The sequence below is a fragment of the Papio anubis genome, chromosome 9 (genome assembly GCF_008728515.1).
Source record: "Papio anubis isolate 15944 chromosome 9, Panubis1.0, whole genome shotgun sequence".
NCBI lineage: Eukaryota > Metazoa > Chordata > Mammalia > Primates > Cercopithecidae > Papio > Papio anubis.
The window spans coordinates 24,738,934-24,757,790 of NC_044984.1; the positions used below are offsets into that span (position 1 = coordinate 24,738,934).

At 41.9% G+C, this 18,857-nt stretch overlaps 1 long non-coding RNA gene across 1 annotated transcript in view; it reads right to left on the reverse strand.

Moving 5' to 3' along the window:
- Positions 1-2,835: 2,835 nt before the first annotated feature.
- Positions 2,836-18,857, reverse strand: part of LOC108580931 — a 53,028-nt gene continuing 37,006 nt past the window's right edge. Inside the window, exons 2-3 of the long non-coding RNA XR_004176025.1 lie at positions 6,508-6,557; positions 2,836-5,140 (exon numbers count right to left, since the gene is read on the reverse strand). This is a non-coding gene — a long non-coding RNA (uncharacterized LOC108580931). The remainder of the gene's footprint in view (positions 5,141-6,507; positions 6,558-18,857) is intronic.

Here is an 18,857-nt window from a genome sequence, read left to right on the forward strand (position 1 = left end):
TGCTTCCCACATTGCAGGCAAAGAGGAGAGAATTGCTGCGGCCCTTGGGTGAGCCCAGACTGGAGAGCTCGCTGAGCCAGGGCTGTGACTCCTTCTTTGGGGCCCTGAAGTTCCTGGCATCTTCAGCCTTCCAGGTGCCACTGCATCCCCTGTTGCCAGCCAGGGAAGCTGCTTGTGGTGCACCTGGTCCAGCCACCGTCTTGCAGAGAGCCAGTGCCCATGGCGGCACATGAAGCTGCCTGCCCCACGGCAGCAGCTGGCGTGTCTGACTACGCAGTGACCAGACCCCACGCTCACTCACACACCCCTTGCCGCTCCACACCTGACTTGCAGTCTCGCTTGGAGGCATGGGATCCAGGCCGGTAGTGTGGGCTGAGTGCAGCCTGCCAGGCTGAGTGGGCAGAACGAACCCAGCGGACCCAAGGAAAACTAGGACAAAGGCACCACCAGCCACAAGTTTCTGCCCAGAAAAGCGATACCTCAAAGATCCCATAACAATAGACTTTAAAAATCAGGTAGCGGCTGGTTACAAAAGGGTAGTGGCAATAGAAAAATCTGTAGTTTATTTTGCAGATCACTATCCACCTCCCCAGCCACCACCTCTTTTGTTCCAAGAAGAATGACCATTTGAAGAAAAAAGCTCTGGGGCCGAGCACGGTGGCTCATGCCTGTAATCCCAGCACTTTGGGAGACGGAGGTGGGTGGATCGCCTCAGGTCAGAAGTTTGAGACCAGCCTGGCCAACTTGGCGAAAGTCTGTCTCTACTAAAAATACAAAAAATTGGCCGGGCATGGTGGTGAGAGCCTGTAGTTCCAGCTATGTGGGAAGTTGAGGCAGAAGAATCGCTTGAACCCGGGAGGCAGAGGCTGCAGTGAGCCAAGATTGTGCCACTGCACTCCAGCCTGGGCGACAGAGTCAGAATCTGTCTCAAAAAAAAAAAAAAAAAAAAAAAAAAAGCTCTGCGTCTGCAGGATGCCTAATATAAAAGGTTGTTTTTATGATTGCTTATCATTTCTACTATCTCAGAGACATTATTTCATCACTAATTTTCTGATTCATCACAGTTTATTTTTCTTACTCCAAGAATTATACCATATTGCACATTAAGTTTTCAGTATGTTCATGTTTTTCACAGTTTTACTTTACAGATTCATTTTACTTTTAGATTCATATTGTAGTTGCATCCTTTAGTTGCTGATTGACATGACAGCATTTTCTCAGAACGGATAAACCATATTTATCCACCATCTCCATCCCCCATTCCATTCCATTTCCATTCCATCCATCCCTTCTTCATTTATTTCTATTTCCTGGCTCTCCATGCCACCCTTCCACCATTCCTTTTCCTGCCCTTTCCTTCCTTTCCTTCCCTTCCTTCTTTCCTTCCTTCCTTCCCTCCCTCCTCCCTGCTTGCTTGCCTTCCTTCCTTCCCTTCCCTCCCTCCTTCCCTCCTTCCCTCCCTCCCTCCCTCTCTCTCTCTCTCTCACCCTCTCTTTCTTTTCTTTTCTTTCCTTCCTTCCTTCCTTCCTTCCTTCCTTCCTTCCTTCCTTCCTTGGCTGCGGCGGGTTCATGCGTCATCCGGACTGGATTGAGGTGGTTGCAATCATGGCTCACTGCGTGCTCCAGGCTCCTGGGCTCAGGGTCCTCCCAGCTCAGCCTCCTACTGGCTAGGACTACGGAGTCACGTGCGCACCATCCAGCCAGTTTGCTTTTATTTAATGTTTTTGCTTGAGAGACAGAAGTTCTCCACTATATTTGCCTAGTTGGTCCTTTATTTTTATTTTATTTTATTTTTTTTTTTTGAGACGGGGTCTCGCTCTGTCACCCAGGCTGGAGTGCAGTGGCCAGATCTCAGCTCACTGCAAGCTCCGCCTCCCGGGTTCACGCCATTCTCCTGCCTCAGCCTCCCAAGTAGCTGGGACTACAGGCGCCCGCCACCTCACCCGGCTAGTTTTTTGTATTTTTTAGTAGAGACGGGGTTTCACCGGGTTCGCCAGGATGGTGTCGATCTCCTGACCTTGTGATCCGCCCGTCTCGGCCTCCCAAAGTGCTGGGATTACAGGCTTGAGCCACCGCGCCCGGCCGGTCCTTTATTTTTTAGAAAAAAAACCAGTGGTTGTCTGTGATTAAAGACCATGTTTTAATTTAAGCCTGAAAAAATCTAAATTTATAACTCCTAAATTGAAAAATCCCAATGAGGAACTAACCTTTGAGTTTTTATCTTGCCCAAACTCCTATCTAAGAGGTCTGGGAGGTCATGCCCTACAAATCGTAAATTCTCATCAGAGGGGTTTTATTTAACTGGGTATATCAATACTTATTTTCCAACCTGACTCTGGCATAACATTATGAGACAAGCAAGAAAATAAAAGTATTTTACCCCAAAACATGTTTCTTTGCCAGATTTTGAAATGGCCCCTGCAAAGCTGTTCTTTGTGGGGGAAAATTTGCATCTGTAAAGAATCTCTATTAACATAGCTGGATCTTTTTCTTCCAGACGCTTCCAATCCTAAAGCGATTAAGATCTAAATAGGAAACATTTGTCATCTATTGTCTCTAAGGACAGCCACTATAAGACTTCAAAAGAACTTTGTTCTTCACAATCTTAGCCTGAACATTCCCTTTCTATCAATCTCAGGTCTTTAGACAAACTCAACCAATTGTCTACCAGAAAATGTTTAAATTCACCTATAGCCTGGAAGCTCCCCCACGACCACTGAGTTGTCCTGCCTTTCTGGACCAAACCAATGTATTTCTTAAATGTGTTTGATTGATGTCTCATGCCTCTCTAAAATGTGTAAAACCAAGCTACCAAGCTATGCCCCAACCACCTTGGGCACATGTTCTCAGAACCTCTTAAGGGCTGTGTCATGGGTCATGATCACTCATATTTGGCTCAGAATAAATCTTTTCAAATATTTTACAGAGTACGACTCTTTTTGTCGACACCAGCTATGTTAACTCTATTTTGATAAATGTATGTACATAACTGGCATAATTTTATATTGGCTAGTGTCTGTCCAATTGCTGGAAACATTAAAAAGCAGCAATAATGTTTGCCCTCTTAATACAAGGGACTTAGTCCAGGTCTTGTCATCAAATCACTGAATCTACTTATCCAAATATATCTGTCCAGATTCTTGTCTCTAAATGCATTTTAGTCTAAGCCACCCACAGTTCTGATCTAGTTTGTGTCTGCATATTAGATTATTCTGCTGTGCTGTTAAAAATTCAGCTTCAGTAAAACGGGATTGGATGATTTCTAATCTTACATGTTCAAACTTTCTATGTTCTAGAATTCTCGAAGGAAACAGATACCATGTTCAATGGTTTTACAAGCCTAAAAATCTGACGTTCTTTCTTAAATCTATTCTTAATCATTTCTGCAGTAATAACTGCGGCCTTTTACTATCATCTACACAGGAAATACAGCTCAGTATTTGCATGGGAGACAGCACAAGTTATGACAGATACAAACAAATTGAAAGAGAAATACTAGCAGCATTCTAAGAAGCAGAAACTTTCTGATGCCTTGTTGTTATTAAATTAAAAGTGATGTGAGCTAATGAAAGCAGCAAATCTAAATGTGACATGAATATGGAGACCCAAGATATAAAAAGAGGAAAATAAGAATTCTTTCCAACTCTGCTACAATATGAGGAGATATCAGTACTTTCAAAAGAAGGTAAACTTCCAGAGGAACATAGGATCTCATGGTGTTCTCCTAGGAAGTCTGTGGGAAAGAAGAAAAAAGAAAGCTGCCAATATCCTAGCAATAACCCCGGCTCCTTGCTGTTATGTACACAGGAGATTCAACTGAACAGAAGGATGAGTGAGAGGAGAGCTTTTCATATCTGTCTACATTAGCTTGAGAAATTTCACAGTGAAACTCATCATCCATATTTATGTATCATATTCACAGTTTTGTTATAAATACAAACAGTAAGTCCTCACTTAACATCGTCAATAGGTTCTTGGAAACTGCGACTTGAAGCGAAATGGCAATGAAGCCATTTTTACCGTAGGCTAATTGACATAAACAAGAGTTAAGTTCCTATGGCATATTTCTGATGTAGGGGCTAAGAGAAAACTTACCCCTGTACCCTCTGAAGTTTCACTAAAATAAACCAACAGACCAAAGGCAGATTAATGGGGGAAAGGGCATATAACCACATGCACGGGAGAGAACCACACAGTGATCACCCCTACCACCCCAACCAATGGGGTACGAAAGCTTGGATAGCCTCTTTTCAGACGAGAGGGAGGAGATGGGGAATATAGGTAATGCTGTTGACGGGCCATAAATGATTACTAGGTAGAATGAACAGAGAATAGAGATTAAGTTGTAAACGGTTCTTTTTCGAAATTCAATGAGCCCCAGAGACAGACATGATCTTGTGAAAGGGTTCATTCAGGTGAGGTTACATTCTTCAGTCTTCTTTTCTGCAGTAGATAATGAGATAACAGGGAGAGGAAAGTCAAACAATTGTTCTCATTGATAGATCCATCAGGTCTTTATGTAGATGGAAGAAAATTCTCTCCCAGTGTCTATTGATCTTTTAAGGGGCTTTAATTCAAAATACGCTTTATACTAGGAAGCAATATTTTGAGATGAAATAATTTTGATTTCCTTCATTGGTCACAAAAATATCACCAAACTTCCAAATAAAGACCCCAAACTTATAATATTAAACATTGAAATAAAGGTGATATATTTGTAAACCCAAAAGTATCTGAGACAGGTCTCAATCAATTTAAAAGTTTATTTTTCCAAGGTTAAGGAAGTGTCTGGGAGACAGGTCTGTGCCTTTCTTCAAAGATGATTTTGAGGGCTTCGGTATTTAAAGAGGAGAAGCAGGCTGGAGGGGAAAGAGGGAGGGTATGGTCACATCACTGAATCCACATGTTGCAAGAGAAAAGGAGCAGGTAGGAAAATAGTGAACTATGTACTCGCTCAGTAAATTGACACTTTGCATAAGAAAAAGTGAACATAGAGTAGCTACCTGTGCAGATATTTAACCTTTTATCTGTAGCGCTCTGCTTAGGAACAAAACAAAAGGCAGCTTCTTGCATAACTCAGCTTTCAGCTTGATTCTTTTCCTTTTGGCATAGTGAATTGTGGTCTCCGGCTTTTATTTGCCTTTCATACATTTAAGAAAGATTAATAAAAACAAGAAAATTATTTATATGTTCTTGTTGTAACATAAAAAATGAAAACAACAACAAAAAAGATAATTATTTACCTAATGTATTGTGTATCAGTGACAGAGTGAGATCCTGCCTCAAATGAATAAATGAATGAATGAATAAATAAATAAAAGCAATATGTGCACATAAAAAATAAGTAATACAGAATTATACAAATAAAAAAGTGAAAGTCCTCTATTAGCAATTGCGGTAATGGTGGCAGAAAAAATCAAGGAATAAAAGTTTGTCGAGCAAAAATTCTAAGGAGCCCCTCCTCCCACCATGCGGTTCAAAAACAAATAACCAATGTGGTGGACTAACTGAGCGCTTTCACCCATGTCATTTATTATTATGCATTTGTATGATTATTGGATACTTCACAACTTTTCATTTTACAATAATTTGTGTTCATTCATTCATTCTTTTTCCAACCTGCTTATTTCAGTTCAACATCTCAGATGGCCAGAGCCTATCCTGACAGCTCAGGGCACAAGTCAGGAAGCAGTCCTGGATAGGACACCATTCTGTCCTAAGGCACACTCACACAGACCCACACTCACTCACACTGGGACAATCTAGACACAGAATTCACCTCATATGCACATCTTTGGCATGTAGGAGGAAATCAGAGTAACTGGAGAAAACTCACGAACATGCAAACTCCACACAGTTTCTCCAACTGGGAAGGAAGCAATTTTCCTCTCATCAACATTATAAAGAAAGGATATCACTAAAGGATGCAATACACATTCGCGCATTCTCCCAGATATACACCAAACTCTTAATGGTGACTATTTCTGAGGAGTCACATTGTGGAGAATGGGATAATGGAGGACTTTCACTTTTTAATTTGTGTAATTCCGTATTACTTATTTTTTATGTGCACATATTGTTTTTATTCATTCATTCATTTATTCATTTGAGGCAGGGTCTCACTCTGTCACTGTTAGATATGAATTCTAAATTTCTCTTCAAAGAATCAATATGTCAATATGTTCAATTCTTTGCCTTCTACTTTTAAACTTAACTTCCTCATAAAGCAACCTTTTTTGATTACCTGCTCCACCCTGACTCATTCCAATTATCTGCTCTGCCCTGACTCTGGCCCTCCTCCACCCTTCTGACTCATTCTGATTTCCCTGCTCTGCCTTAACCATTTTCTCCCGCCAAACTACTCACCCTGTCACTCTCTTTTAAATTATTAGCCAATCAGAATTAGTTTAGCCTGTGCCCAACTCAGCCAATAGGGTAATGACACAGCAGCAGGGGCCATGCATCAGGGAACAAGAACCCTTCCTCCTTGTCCAGGTGTGCACTCACCATTGCTCCATCTGTGAGGGCGTACCCTTCTGTAGAAGTAAATATCCTTGCTGAGAAGAAAGAAGAAAATTTTATATTCGAGTGCTATTTCTTTTGAGGCACCAAAACTTTATTTATAACGTCACCCAAGCTGGAGTGCAGACATAATCACTGCTGATTCCAGTCTTAACTTCCCAGGCTCAAATGATTCTCCCATCTCAGCCTCCAGAGTAGCTGAGACTACAGGTGTGTGCCACCATGCCCAGCTAATTTTTTTTTTTTTTTTGAGATCGAGTCTGCTCTGTAGCCCGGGTTGGAGTGCAGTGGTCGGATCTCAGCTCATCACTGCAGCTCCGCCCCCAGGTTTACGCCATTCTCCTGCCTCAGCCTCCCGAAAGAAGGCTGGGACTACGTGGCACCGCCACCGCCTGCTAGTTTTTTTGTATATTTTAGTAGAGACGGGTTTCATTTGTACTGCCAGGATGGTCTCGGGATCTCCTGACCTTGATCTCACCTGCCTCGCCTCCCAAAGTGCTGGGACAGGTTTGAGCCACTACACCGCCTCCAGCTAATTTTTGTAATGTTCGTAGAGATGAGGTTTCATCATGTTGCCCAGGCTGGTCTCCACCTCCTTGGGCTTGTGGACCCTCCCATCTTGGCCTCCCAAAGTGCTGGGATTACAGGCCTGAAACACTGTGCCCAGCCTGAATTACATTTAAATATATCTGTTTCCTTTGTATGCTATAAACAGAAACTATGATATATCCTATAATAAAAAAACAAAAAAAAACCTGTCTTGGCCACCATGCTAAGAATTAATTTATGATTAGCTATGCCCTTATGGCAAGTTTAATAGCTAAAATCTCTTTATTTTAGTAAAATTAGTGCCTTCTGCACTGACGCCTTTTACCTTTTCCCACAGTCAAACTTGTCGTCCTTCAAAACCCTAAATGTAATATGGACAAGTAGTATATTTTTCCTAGTATTTTACCCTTTTTCAATTAATATAAATACAGCCCAGTACTTAATCACTGTCTACCAGGGAACATATAATCATAATACATGGTTTACCAATTTTCCTAAGAGTGTACCATAGGCAGGAACCTTGAGAACTTCTTTAACTATCCATATTTACATTTCCCAGTATGATACAAGTGATGGAAAATATGAGGGGTCTTCAAAAAGTTCCTGGAATATGTGTATTATGAAGAAACTATGCATGGATTTTATAAGATTTTTGAAACAAAGTAAACTTCCACTAACTTGTTATAACATGTCTAAACAGGATCTAGTTTGAGGCAATAAGAAAGACAGGATGTCAGACTGAAAAGAGTTCCTATCGGAGCAGCATGAATTCTACTAAAATTGAAGCAAGAACAAACATCAAATTTACAGTGAAGCTTGGGTAGAAGACTGGTGAAATTATTCAAGCTTTACAAAAATATGGGGAGAATGCCCCCCAAAAATCAGCAGTTTTCAAATAGATAACCCTTTTTATGTTTTTGTTTTGAGACAGAGTCTTGCTCTGTCACCCAGGATAGAGTGGTACAATTAGGGCTCACTGCAGCCTCAAACTACTGGGCTCAAACAATCCTCCCACCTCAACTCCCTGAGTAGTGGGACTGCAGGTGCATGTCACCACACCCAGCAAGTTTTTACATTTCTTTTTAGAGATAGGGTTTTGCCATGCTGTTCAGGCTGGTCTCAAATTCCCAGGCTCCAGCAATCCTCTGGCCTCAGTCTTCTAAACTGCTGGGATTACAGATGTGAGCCACCACACCTGACCCGATAATTCATTTTAAGAGACGAGACAATGTTGAAGATGAAGAGGACTGACAATTACAGCAGAAACAATAGTCAACACCATAGACATCTTGATCATTTCAGCTTACATAATTCTGACTGAAAAATCAAGGTTCAGCAAACTTTCCATTTGATGAGTGCCAAAACTGTTGTGTCCAGATCAGCTGCAGACAATAGCTGAGCTTTCAATGGAAATTTTAAACAAGTAGGATCAAGATCCTGAAGCATTTCTTTAAAGAATTGTAACAGGGGATGAAACACGGTTTACCAGTGCAATCCTGAAGACAAAACACAATCAAAGCAATGGCTACCAAGAGTTGAAAGTTGTCCAGTCAAAGCAAACGTGAACTGGTCAAGAGCAATGGTCATGACAACAGTTTTTTGGGGGATGCTCAAGACATTTTTCTTGTTGACTTTTGAGAGGGCCAAAGAATAATAACATCTGCTTATATGATAGCTTTATAGGAATGCAAGAATGGCCTAATACAGGGTTTACATAAGAAATTCAGAAGGTGGTCAGGTGCCATGGCTCACTCCTGTAATCCTAACACTTTGGGAGGCCAAGGCGGGTGGATCGCTTGAGTCTAGGAGTTTGCGACCACACTGGACAACATGGCAAGGCCCCGTCTCTAAATAAATAAATAAAAAAAAAAAAGAAGGAGCCTACAGTGGGGTGCAATGGAGTTAGACTGTAGCGAGGAAAGGCCAAAGGGCAGATGATTACGTCACTTTGCACTTGTGTTTCAGGAAATTATGGAACATACAAATAGATATATGTCCACTGGACAACTGGACATTCAGCTCTGGAGTTCAGATGAGAGGTAAGGGCTGGATATAGTCTGGAGACTTACAAGAATGTAAGTGGTAATTAAAACCACTGGGATAAATCACACTGTGACTTTGTGATAAATGGCTGCATTCAGCACTATTCACAATAGCAAAGACTTGGAACCAACCCAAATGTCCATCAATGATAGACTGGATTAAGAAAATGTGGCACATATATACCATGGAATACTATGCAGCCATAAAAAAGGATGAGTTCATGTCCTTTGTAGGGACATGGAAGAAGCTGGAAACCATCATTCTCAGCAAACTATCGCAAGGACAAAAAACCAAACACCACATGTTCTCATTCACAGGTGGGAATCGAACAATGAGAACACTTGGACATAGGAAGGGGAACATCACACATCAGGGCCTGTCATGAGGTGGAGGGAGGGGGGAGGGATAGCATTAAGAGATATACCTAATGTAAATGACAAGTTAATGGGTGCAGCACACCAACATGGCACATGTATACATATATAACAAACCTGCACGTTGTGCACATGTACCCTAGAACTTAAAGTATAATAAAAATAAAAAATAAATGGCCACATTCTACATTGAGTATAGAAAGCAAGAGCAGTAGACTGAGGACTAAACCTTATGGCAGCCCAACAGGGAAGAGAAGTTTACAAACCCAAACAGTTAGAGATGCTGGAGGAGTGTGCAGTGTCATAGAGAGAGCTTTAGAATGAAGAGAGTAGTCTCCAGTGTCAAAGGCATGAGACAAATCAGAGAAGCCCAGCACTGAAAAGTGTTTGCTGAGTTTGGCAATAGGTCAGTCACTGCTGACCTTTCCCAGAGCCACCTCTTGGAAGTGGATAGCCTGGGAATCTAATTACCCTGAATTGGAAAGGTGAATGGGAAGTAAAGGAGTGGAGCCATGTGGTGTTGAGAATTTGTTCAAGAAGATTGAAGAGGCCAGGCCCAGTGGCTCACTCTTGTAATCCCAGCACTTTGGGAGGCCAAGGCTGGTGGATCACTTGAGCTCAGGAGTTCAAGACCAACCTGGGCAACAATGGTGAAACCCTGTCTCTACAAAAATACACAAAAATTAGCAGGGCATGGGGACATGCACCTGTGGTCCCAGCTACCTGGGAGGCTGAGGCAAGAGAACAGCTTGAGCCCAGGAGGTGGTGGTTGCAGTGAGCCAAGATCATGCCATTGCATTCTAGCCTAGTCGATGGGAGTGAAACCCTGCCTCAAAAAAATAAAAAAAGATTGAAGGGAAACAAGTGCAAAATGGGGACCCAGTATCAGAAGTATGATGTTCTTCTTTAAAAAAAAAAAAAATTGTTTTCCAGACAATTAATGTAGTCAGAAACTAGGGACACAAGAATGATTGAGAAATGGCTTCTGCCTTCAAGGAACTGACGGCCTAGTGCAGGAGACGAAAAGAGAAACAGTCACAGTAAAAGGTGATGAGGAGAGCAGTAATAGCAGTGTGATTAAAGAGCCACGGGAAGAGGAAAGAGAAAGTCCCTGACTCTGCTTACAGGTCAGGGAAGTCGGTGAATTAGCAGATCAACAGATTGCGGCAGAAAATGGAACAGCTGTGGAACAGCGTGACGGCGTGTGAAAGATGGGCACGTTTGTTGAAATGAATGTTCAGCATGGCTGAGTGCAAGACACTGGTGGAGACAAGAGATGACACGAGACGGGTAAGATTGAGTTCAAATCGCATTGGGCTTTGTTTGCCACATTAGGGAATTTGAAATGTTTCTGCTAAGTGATGAGGGAACTTACCGAAGAGCTTTAAGCAGGTCAAGCAATATGAACAATTGTGTTTCATAAGCTGGTAGGAGAGAAGAGTATGGTTTGGAGGAAGCAACTCAAGAGTCAAGAAGACCGGTTATGAGACCACTGTACCAGGTCATTGATGATGGAAATGACCAAAGCAGCAAAGATGGGCATGAAAAAGAGATACAGATTTTAAAGAAAACTAAAATAATTCACAGAATATGATTATGCTGATGAGTGAGAGGAGCTGAATGGGAAGAAGCAATAAAATTATCATCCAGATTTCTGAATTGGTGGCTGGATAGTTGCTGTTAGAATTGAACTGTAGGACCTATCACAACAAAGTCTTTGGGTTAAAATATAATGAGTTTAGTCCTGAGATCTCTGTGTGACATCCCAGAATAAAAATATCCTAGTAGCCAGTGCAGTATGCATGGGTGGGGCCAGGGGCCAGGCGGGATTTGGAGGTAGATACTCAACTGAGAGTAGTTAAAGCAGAATGAACAGAGAGAGAAGGGACTGAGAACAGAATGCTGGAGAATACATGTTTATGGGGTACAGAAGTAGAAACTGTGTGGACTAGCCAATGTGGGAAATGACAGGGAGAGATAGCTAGGGAAAAGTAGGAAGATTATTGAGTGGCAGTGAGCCTGGCCTGCAACGGAAAGCTTATAATTTTGTAGGGAGTCTATCCATGTATTTGTAGGAGTTTATATAGCATTTTAGGTGACCCATAAAGATGCATGAATTGAACCCTGGTAGGGAGTTTGCTGTACATGTAAGTCAGGAGAAAGCAGTGTCAAGACATTTGAGGGTGCTAGTGAGATAGCAGTTGAATTTAGATTGTATAAGGAAGGATGCTGAAGAAATCAGGTGTTCTAGGGGGAAGTGAAGGAGCTGGAGCTCTTGATGGTGTTGAAAAGCGAGTACTGTGGTAAAGGCATGAAAGAACTGGAAAGATGGCAGTTGTGGTCAGAGGATGAAATCCGGAATTTAAGATTCCAGAGGCTTAGCTGTTCCAGAGAGTGACAAGGTTTAGGGTCTGGCTTCCTAACTGTAGCAGAGCTGAAGGCCATTAGAGTAGGAAAGCTCTGTAAGCTCCCATAGCACAGAATCATATCTTGAATGTGCATTACATATTTCCTAGCAGTGCCAAGCACAGATGGATTTTCTTTTTGTCGTACAAACAATGTGACTACATTTTGGAAAATAGAGGGGGAGAATTACTCACATTCCCACCACCTACACAACTCATGCTCTCAATTGATGTATCTCCTTCCACATGATGTATATAGCTGCATCCCTAACTTATATATGATCATCTATTCTTTTATTTATTTATTTATTTATTGTTTTTGAGACAGAGTCTCACTCTTGTTGCCCAGACTGGAGTGCAATGGCAGGATTTTGCTTCACTGCAACTTCCGCCTCCCGGTTTCAAGCAATTCTCCTGTCTCAGCCTCCTGAATAGCTGGGATTACAGGCAGGCACCACGCCCGGCTAATTTTGTATTTTTAGTAGAGACGGGTTTCTCCATGTTGGTCAGGCTGGTCTCAAACTCCCAACCTCAGGTGATCCACCCGCCTCAGCCTCCCAAAGTGCTGGAATTACAGGTGTGAGTCACCATGGCCGCCATATTATTTTATTTTAAATTAACATTATAATGTAAGCATTTTCCATGTTATAATGAATCTGCCTTTGCAAAATTATACAGTAAAAGAAACCTGACATAGTGGACTCCATCTTGCTTCTGACCTTCACACTGTTCTTGGTCATTCCTGGGTATGGTCCAAGCTAACTTTAGGAGGAATTTAGTACATAGTTTAACCTTAAACCAAGGAGTATGATAGCCCTTCCCAAAACTAAACCATTTTTGTAAGACTAATGAAAGGCCACAAGGTTAAAATTATCCAAGGGACTTGAACTCTGCTAAAATGTAGGTGTAGTTTGTATAATCCCTTACTGCTCAGGAGTCCTGTTGCCAGAGGTCACAAGATTTGTGACTTCCCCAGTTGTTCCTATAAATAATATCACTATTGTAGAACCTAAGATTGGTTTTTTGCAAGATGTTTTTCAGACTGCCTTCCCCCAGATTTATGACTCACGATTCAGTCGATCCTGTGGCCCCACCCAGAGGCAGACTCAGTGCATGAGGACCATTTTTCCACATCCCTGTGATATCAGCCCCTACCAATCAGTAGCACCCATTCCCTAGCCCCCTGCTCACCAAATCACCCATAAACACCCCTAACTTCTGAACCTTCAGGAAGACTGAATTGTGTGGTAACTCCAGTTTTCCTTTATGGGATGGCCTCATTTCAATTAAACTCTCTCTACTGCAAATGCCTTGATTTCAATAGATTGATTTTGTCTGTGTAGTGAGCAGGAAGAACCCATAGATAATTACAATAATATAGATTAATTGTTGGGTTCTGGATAAGTGGGTTTTTGGTTTTGTTTTTGTTTTCGAAACAGAGTCTCACTCCATCACCCAGGCTGGAGTGCAGTGGCCTGATCTCAGCTCACTGCAACCTCGGCCTCCAGGTTCTAGTGATTTTCCTGCCTCAGCCTCCTGAGTAACTGGAATTACAGGTACCCACCACCACATCCAGCTAACTTTTGTATTTTTAGTAGAGAACAGGGTCTTGCCATTTTGGCCAGGCTGGTCTCGATCTCCTGACCTCAAGTGATCCATCCATCGGGGCCTCCCAAAGTGGTGGGATTACAGGTGTGAGCCACGGCACCCAGCAGTCTTGATAAGTATTTTAAATAAAAATTTTGGAATACTATAGATTACAGATGACGATCCTCATTTTTGTGAAACTAAAGAACATTGTGAAACTTCAACCAAATTATCAGGAATAAATAGGGACATCACTCATTTTTGTCTCACTGTTAGAGACGCATGGTCTTCTGACTTCTTTTATCTTGATATTGCATATGTTGCTTTTATCTTTTTTACTAACTGCATTCCTCTATCCTTTGAAGTTAGGAATATTATAAAGTTGTTTGGAGTACAAATCAAGGTCTGTAGCTGGTAAGTGCAGAGATGACACTGGATCTGTCTTCCTCTCTCTCCCTTCACTCCCTCAACCCCCAAGACCTGGGGCTTCCCCTTAGAGGAGTGCTAAGAAGATACTCTGTATATCCTTACCCCAGCCACAAGATAATACAGTTATAAAATTTCGTTCAGTTATTGTTTCTCTAGCTGGGATCAAAGAACATCTCTTGTCTTTCTCTGGGTTGGAAAGATTTAAGTTTGCTAAAAGACTGGCTGATTTCATGGAACAATAATTCATTTTTCCTATTGCTAAACCTCTGCAGTCTTCTCTAGCAAGAATGATTTAAAAAACATACAAAGAAAAATTCTCATTGTTCAAATTAGAATTAAAGATCCAACAAAATTTGCAAAAATCAAAACACACACTTGGGAATTTTTTCTTTCTTTCTTTTTTTTTTTTTTAAGACACAGTCTCACTCGCTCACTCTGTTGCCCAGGATGGAGTGCAGTGGCACAATCTCGGCTCACTGCAACTTCTGCCTCCTGTTTATGCAATTCTCCTGCCTCAGAATCCTGAGTAGCTGGGATTACAGGTGTGCACCACTACGCCCAGCTAATTTTTGTATTATTAGTAGAGATAGTGTTTGCCATGTTGACCAGGCTGGTTTTGAACTCCTGACCTCAAAGTGATCCACCTGCCTCAACCCCCCAAAGTTCTAGGATTACAGGCATGAACCACCATGCCTGACACACTTAGGAATCTTGAACCCCTGTTTTTGATGGTGAGCACTGTGTTAATAAGAGTTGATAAAAACATGATCTTGATCTGTGATCTAGAGAATTTCAAAAATGTTATTTGAAACACTTAAAGCTCCATCAATTAATCATAAAAGGTATAGGTGAATGCTTTTGAAAAAATACTTATAATGTTAAATTGAAAGGATAGATAACACATATAAACTGTGGTTACAGCTATGTACATCATGTGGAAGGCAACACAACCAATTGAGAACATGAGTTGTGTAGGTGGTGGGAATGTTAGTAATTCTCCCCCCTTTATTTTCCAAAATGTAGTTATATTGTGTGTACAACAACAACAACAAAATCCATCTGTGCTTGGCACTGCTAGTAAAGTACATTCAAGATATAATTCTGTGCTATGGAAGCTTATAGATCTTTCCAGTCTAATGACCTTCAGTTCTGCTGCACTTCAAGAGCCCTAAACCTTGCTACTCTCTGGAACAGCTAAGCCTCTGGAATTTTAAATTCCATATTTCATCTTCAGATCACAGCTGCCAATTTCTTTCATTGTTTCATGCCTTTACCACAATACTTATCTTCTAACAACATCAACAGCTCTAGTTTCTTAATCTCCAGAAGACTGACTTCAGCTCACAGTCACATTTAGTCCTGAAGTACCTGATTTCTCCTACCTGGACATCTCCAGATCCTTGACTCATCATTCCTATCTAGGATGACTGATATAACCCCTTTTCATACTTCCTTGTCTCACTCCCAAATCGTGGATTTGGATGCATTATATTGGGAGATGCATTATACTGGGAGAATATCTAATCTTGTGGGTATAGCAACAGAACCCCATTAGGAGGCAACATTAACTACTACTTATGGCAGAGAGTGGCAATACCCATCCTATATTCTTCTTCCTTCTTCCTCACTAATCAAATCCAATTTTCGTTAGTTTGACAATATGCTCTCTAAAGATTACATTGATCAGACTCCCTACAAAAAAGGTGACCAGTGAGAAGTATGCAGTGGTCAAGTGGGTAGGTTTTCCAGAAAGCTCTTTAAAGGCAGTTGACTCATCTGTGCTCTTCTTGCCCTTTACCCTTTCTTCTCCCTTCACGTCTTTAGCTGAGGTATGATGGTTGGAGCTTCAGCAGCAATTTTACAACCAAAAGGAAACCTTAAGTAGGTCCCTGCATGCTGAGAATAGAGAAACAAAAACCTAGATGCAGCCTGGGGACATGGACGATGTTGCATAATTACTGCATAGTCCCAGGCTTCCAGCTTGCAGACTATTTTTTTAATGTTAAATAAAATAACCTCTATGTTTTTAAAGTCGTTCTTATCAGGTAATTGTTACTAAGAAGTTGGTGATTCCTAATAGCCACACGACTTAGTTCACTCATTCACTACCATTTGCTGACTGTTGTCACGAGTTTGGCATTATGTTACAAGTTTGGGTAAAAACAAAAGAAGTATAAGAATAGTTTCAGGGTACAAATAAATCCTTATTTCTTCTATTAAGAAAATGATTTTGTTGTTGTCATTGTTGTTTGTTTTTTGAGACAACGTCTTGCTCTATTGCCCAGGCTGGAGTGCAGTGGCTTGATCTCCACTCACTACAACCTCCACCTCACAGGTTCAAGTGACTCTCCTGCCTCAGCCTCCTGAGTAGCTGGGATTACAGGCACCTGCCACCATGCCTAGCTCATTTTTGTATTTTCAGTAGAGATACGGTTTCGCCATGTTGGCCAGGCTGGTCTCGAACTCCTGGCCTCAAGTGATCTAACTGCCACAGCTTCCCAAACTTCTGGGATTACAGGCTTGAGCCACCACACCTGGTTTAAGAAAAGGTATGTTTTTTAAAGATCATAATGAAGTTCATGGTAATCTATGATTTTTTTCATTTAGTAAAATGTATAGGCAATAAACACTATGGGCTATCAGAGATGACAAAGGTGGGAGGAAGGATGTAGTGATTGAGAAAGAAGGTGACAAAACTTGAGTTGGACCTGAAAGGAAGGATAAGAATGGGGGGAAGAGTTAAACCAATTCTTCTCATGCCCAGAGGAAAATCATGCACAATGAACCAGAGAGAAAATAAAAAGCTTGCTAGATGCAGTGACCCATGCCTCCATTCCCTGCACTTTGGGAGGCCAAGGTAGGTAGATCACTTGAGGACACGAGTTCAAGACCAGCCTGGGCAACATAGTGAAACTCCATCTCTACAAAAAAATTTAAATTTTTTTTCAAGGTCTGGTGGCATACACCTGTAGTGCCATTGCACGTCAGCCTGGGCAACAGCGTGAGACCCTGTCTTTCTCTCTCTCTCTCTCTTTTTTTTTTTTTTGGTCTTTTACCTGCAGTTTCTTTGGGTATAAGAGACCCTGTCTCTTAAAAATAAATAAATAAAATAAAGCTTACATTTAGGAGATACTAAGGACTGTAGCCTGGCTGGACTAATTCTGTTGTGTGTCCTCAAGTAAGACAACTCAGCCTGTCTGTTCTGGAGGTTCCCCCTTTCAAAATCACTATGTATTAGGCAGGGTGCAGTGGCTCACACCTGTAATTCCAGCATTTTGGGAAGCCAAAGCAGGTGGATCACTTGAGGTCAGAGTTTGAGACCAGCCTGGCCAATGCGGTGATATCCTATTTCTACTGAAAATACAAAAATGAGCCAGGTGTGGTGGGGTACGCTTGTAGTCCCAGCTACTCGGGAGGCCAAGACAGGAGAATTGCTTGAACCTTGGAGGCGGAAGTTGCAATGAGTCAAGATTGTGCCCTCCAGCATGGGTGACAGAGCAAGACTCCACCTCAAAAACAAAAAACAAAAGCAAAAAAAAAAAAAAAAATCCAAAACAAAACAAAAAATACCACATTTATAGCATGCTTGGAGACTGTCAGCTGAACTCTGTACAACAGTCAGTGACCCTGGAGTTTTATTATACAATCAACCTTTCTTCATAAGAATGTTACCAGAATAACAACTTTATGTGAGATAAATGTTTCACAGCCCTTTGTCTTCATATCCCAAGTTGTCTGCCAATGCCTACGGTTCTTATGCTGAATGAAATCGCTCTGTGTGATGTGTACTTTTTGGGGTTCCTCTTGATACGGTGGGAAGTGCCTGTGGCTTCCTTTGCTCAGTAAGCGTGTCTTACTGTGTTTTTATCCTGCTGTGCTATATCCATGAATGTATCATGTTGTCACTAAAAGTTTTGTCGTTATGTTTTACCAATGTCATAACCAAATATTCCTGTGGTCACCGTTTAGAAAGCTACACTGCCTGTCTAGTCATTTAAGTTACTCAAGGACAATATTTAACCATCTGTGTACCACTGATGTGAGAGAAAAAATCTAAACCTGACTACAGTAAAATCAATGGAGTCTTGCTCTGTCATCCAGGCTGGAGTGCAGTGGTGCGATCTCGGCTCAGTGCAACCTCCACCTCCCAGGTTCAAACGATTCTCCTGCCTCAGCCTCCTGAGTAGCTGGAATTACAGGCGTCCATCACCACACCCAGCTAATTTTTGTACTTTCAGTAGAGAGGGGGGGTTTAACCATGTTGGCCAGGCTGGTCTTGAACTCCTGACCTCAGGTGATCCACCCGCCTCGGCCTCCCAGAGTGTTGGGATTACAGGTGTGAGCCACTCAGCCTTTCCGTGAGTCTTTAATCTCCATGCATTTCTCTGATTACTTCTGTAATCACTTAGTGTTTCAGCATAAGGCTAACTTTTCGGTGACTCAATGCATTCTTGAGTAAAGGCCTTAACCTGCCTACACATCCTGAGCCTGTTTTGATTTTGACAACCTGACTTCATTTTCTAAAACTTGGTTCTGTTTAAGAAAAAAAAAAAATTCACAGACTATAGGCTAATCATGTCAGAGACCAAACTTACATAACCTGTGGAAGTAAGTTATTTGGGGAGGCTCTTGGGAAATGGAAGAGTACACATTTTTTTTTTTTTTTCCTTGAGACGGAGTCCCCGCCTGTCGCCCAGGCTGGAGTGCAGTGGCGCGATCTCTGCTCACTGCAAGCTCCGCCTCCTGGGTTCACTCCATTCTCCTGCCTCAGCCTCCGAGTAGCTGGGACTACACGCGCCCGCCACCTCGCCCGGCTAATTTTTTTGTATTTTTAGTAGAGAGAGGGTTTCACCGTGTTAGCCAGGATGGTCTCAATCTCCTGATCTCGTGATCCGCCCGCCTCGGCCTCCCAAAGTGCTGGGATTACAGACGTGAGCCACCGCGCCCG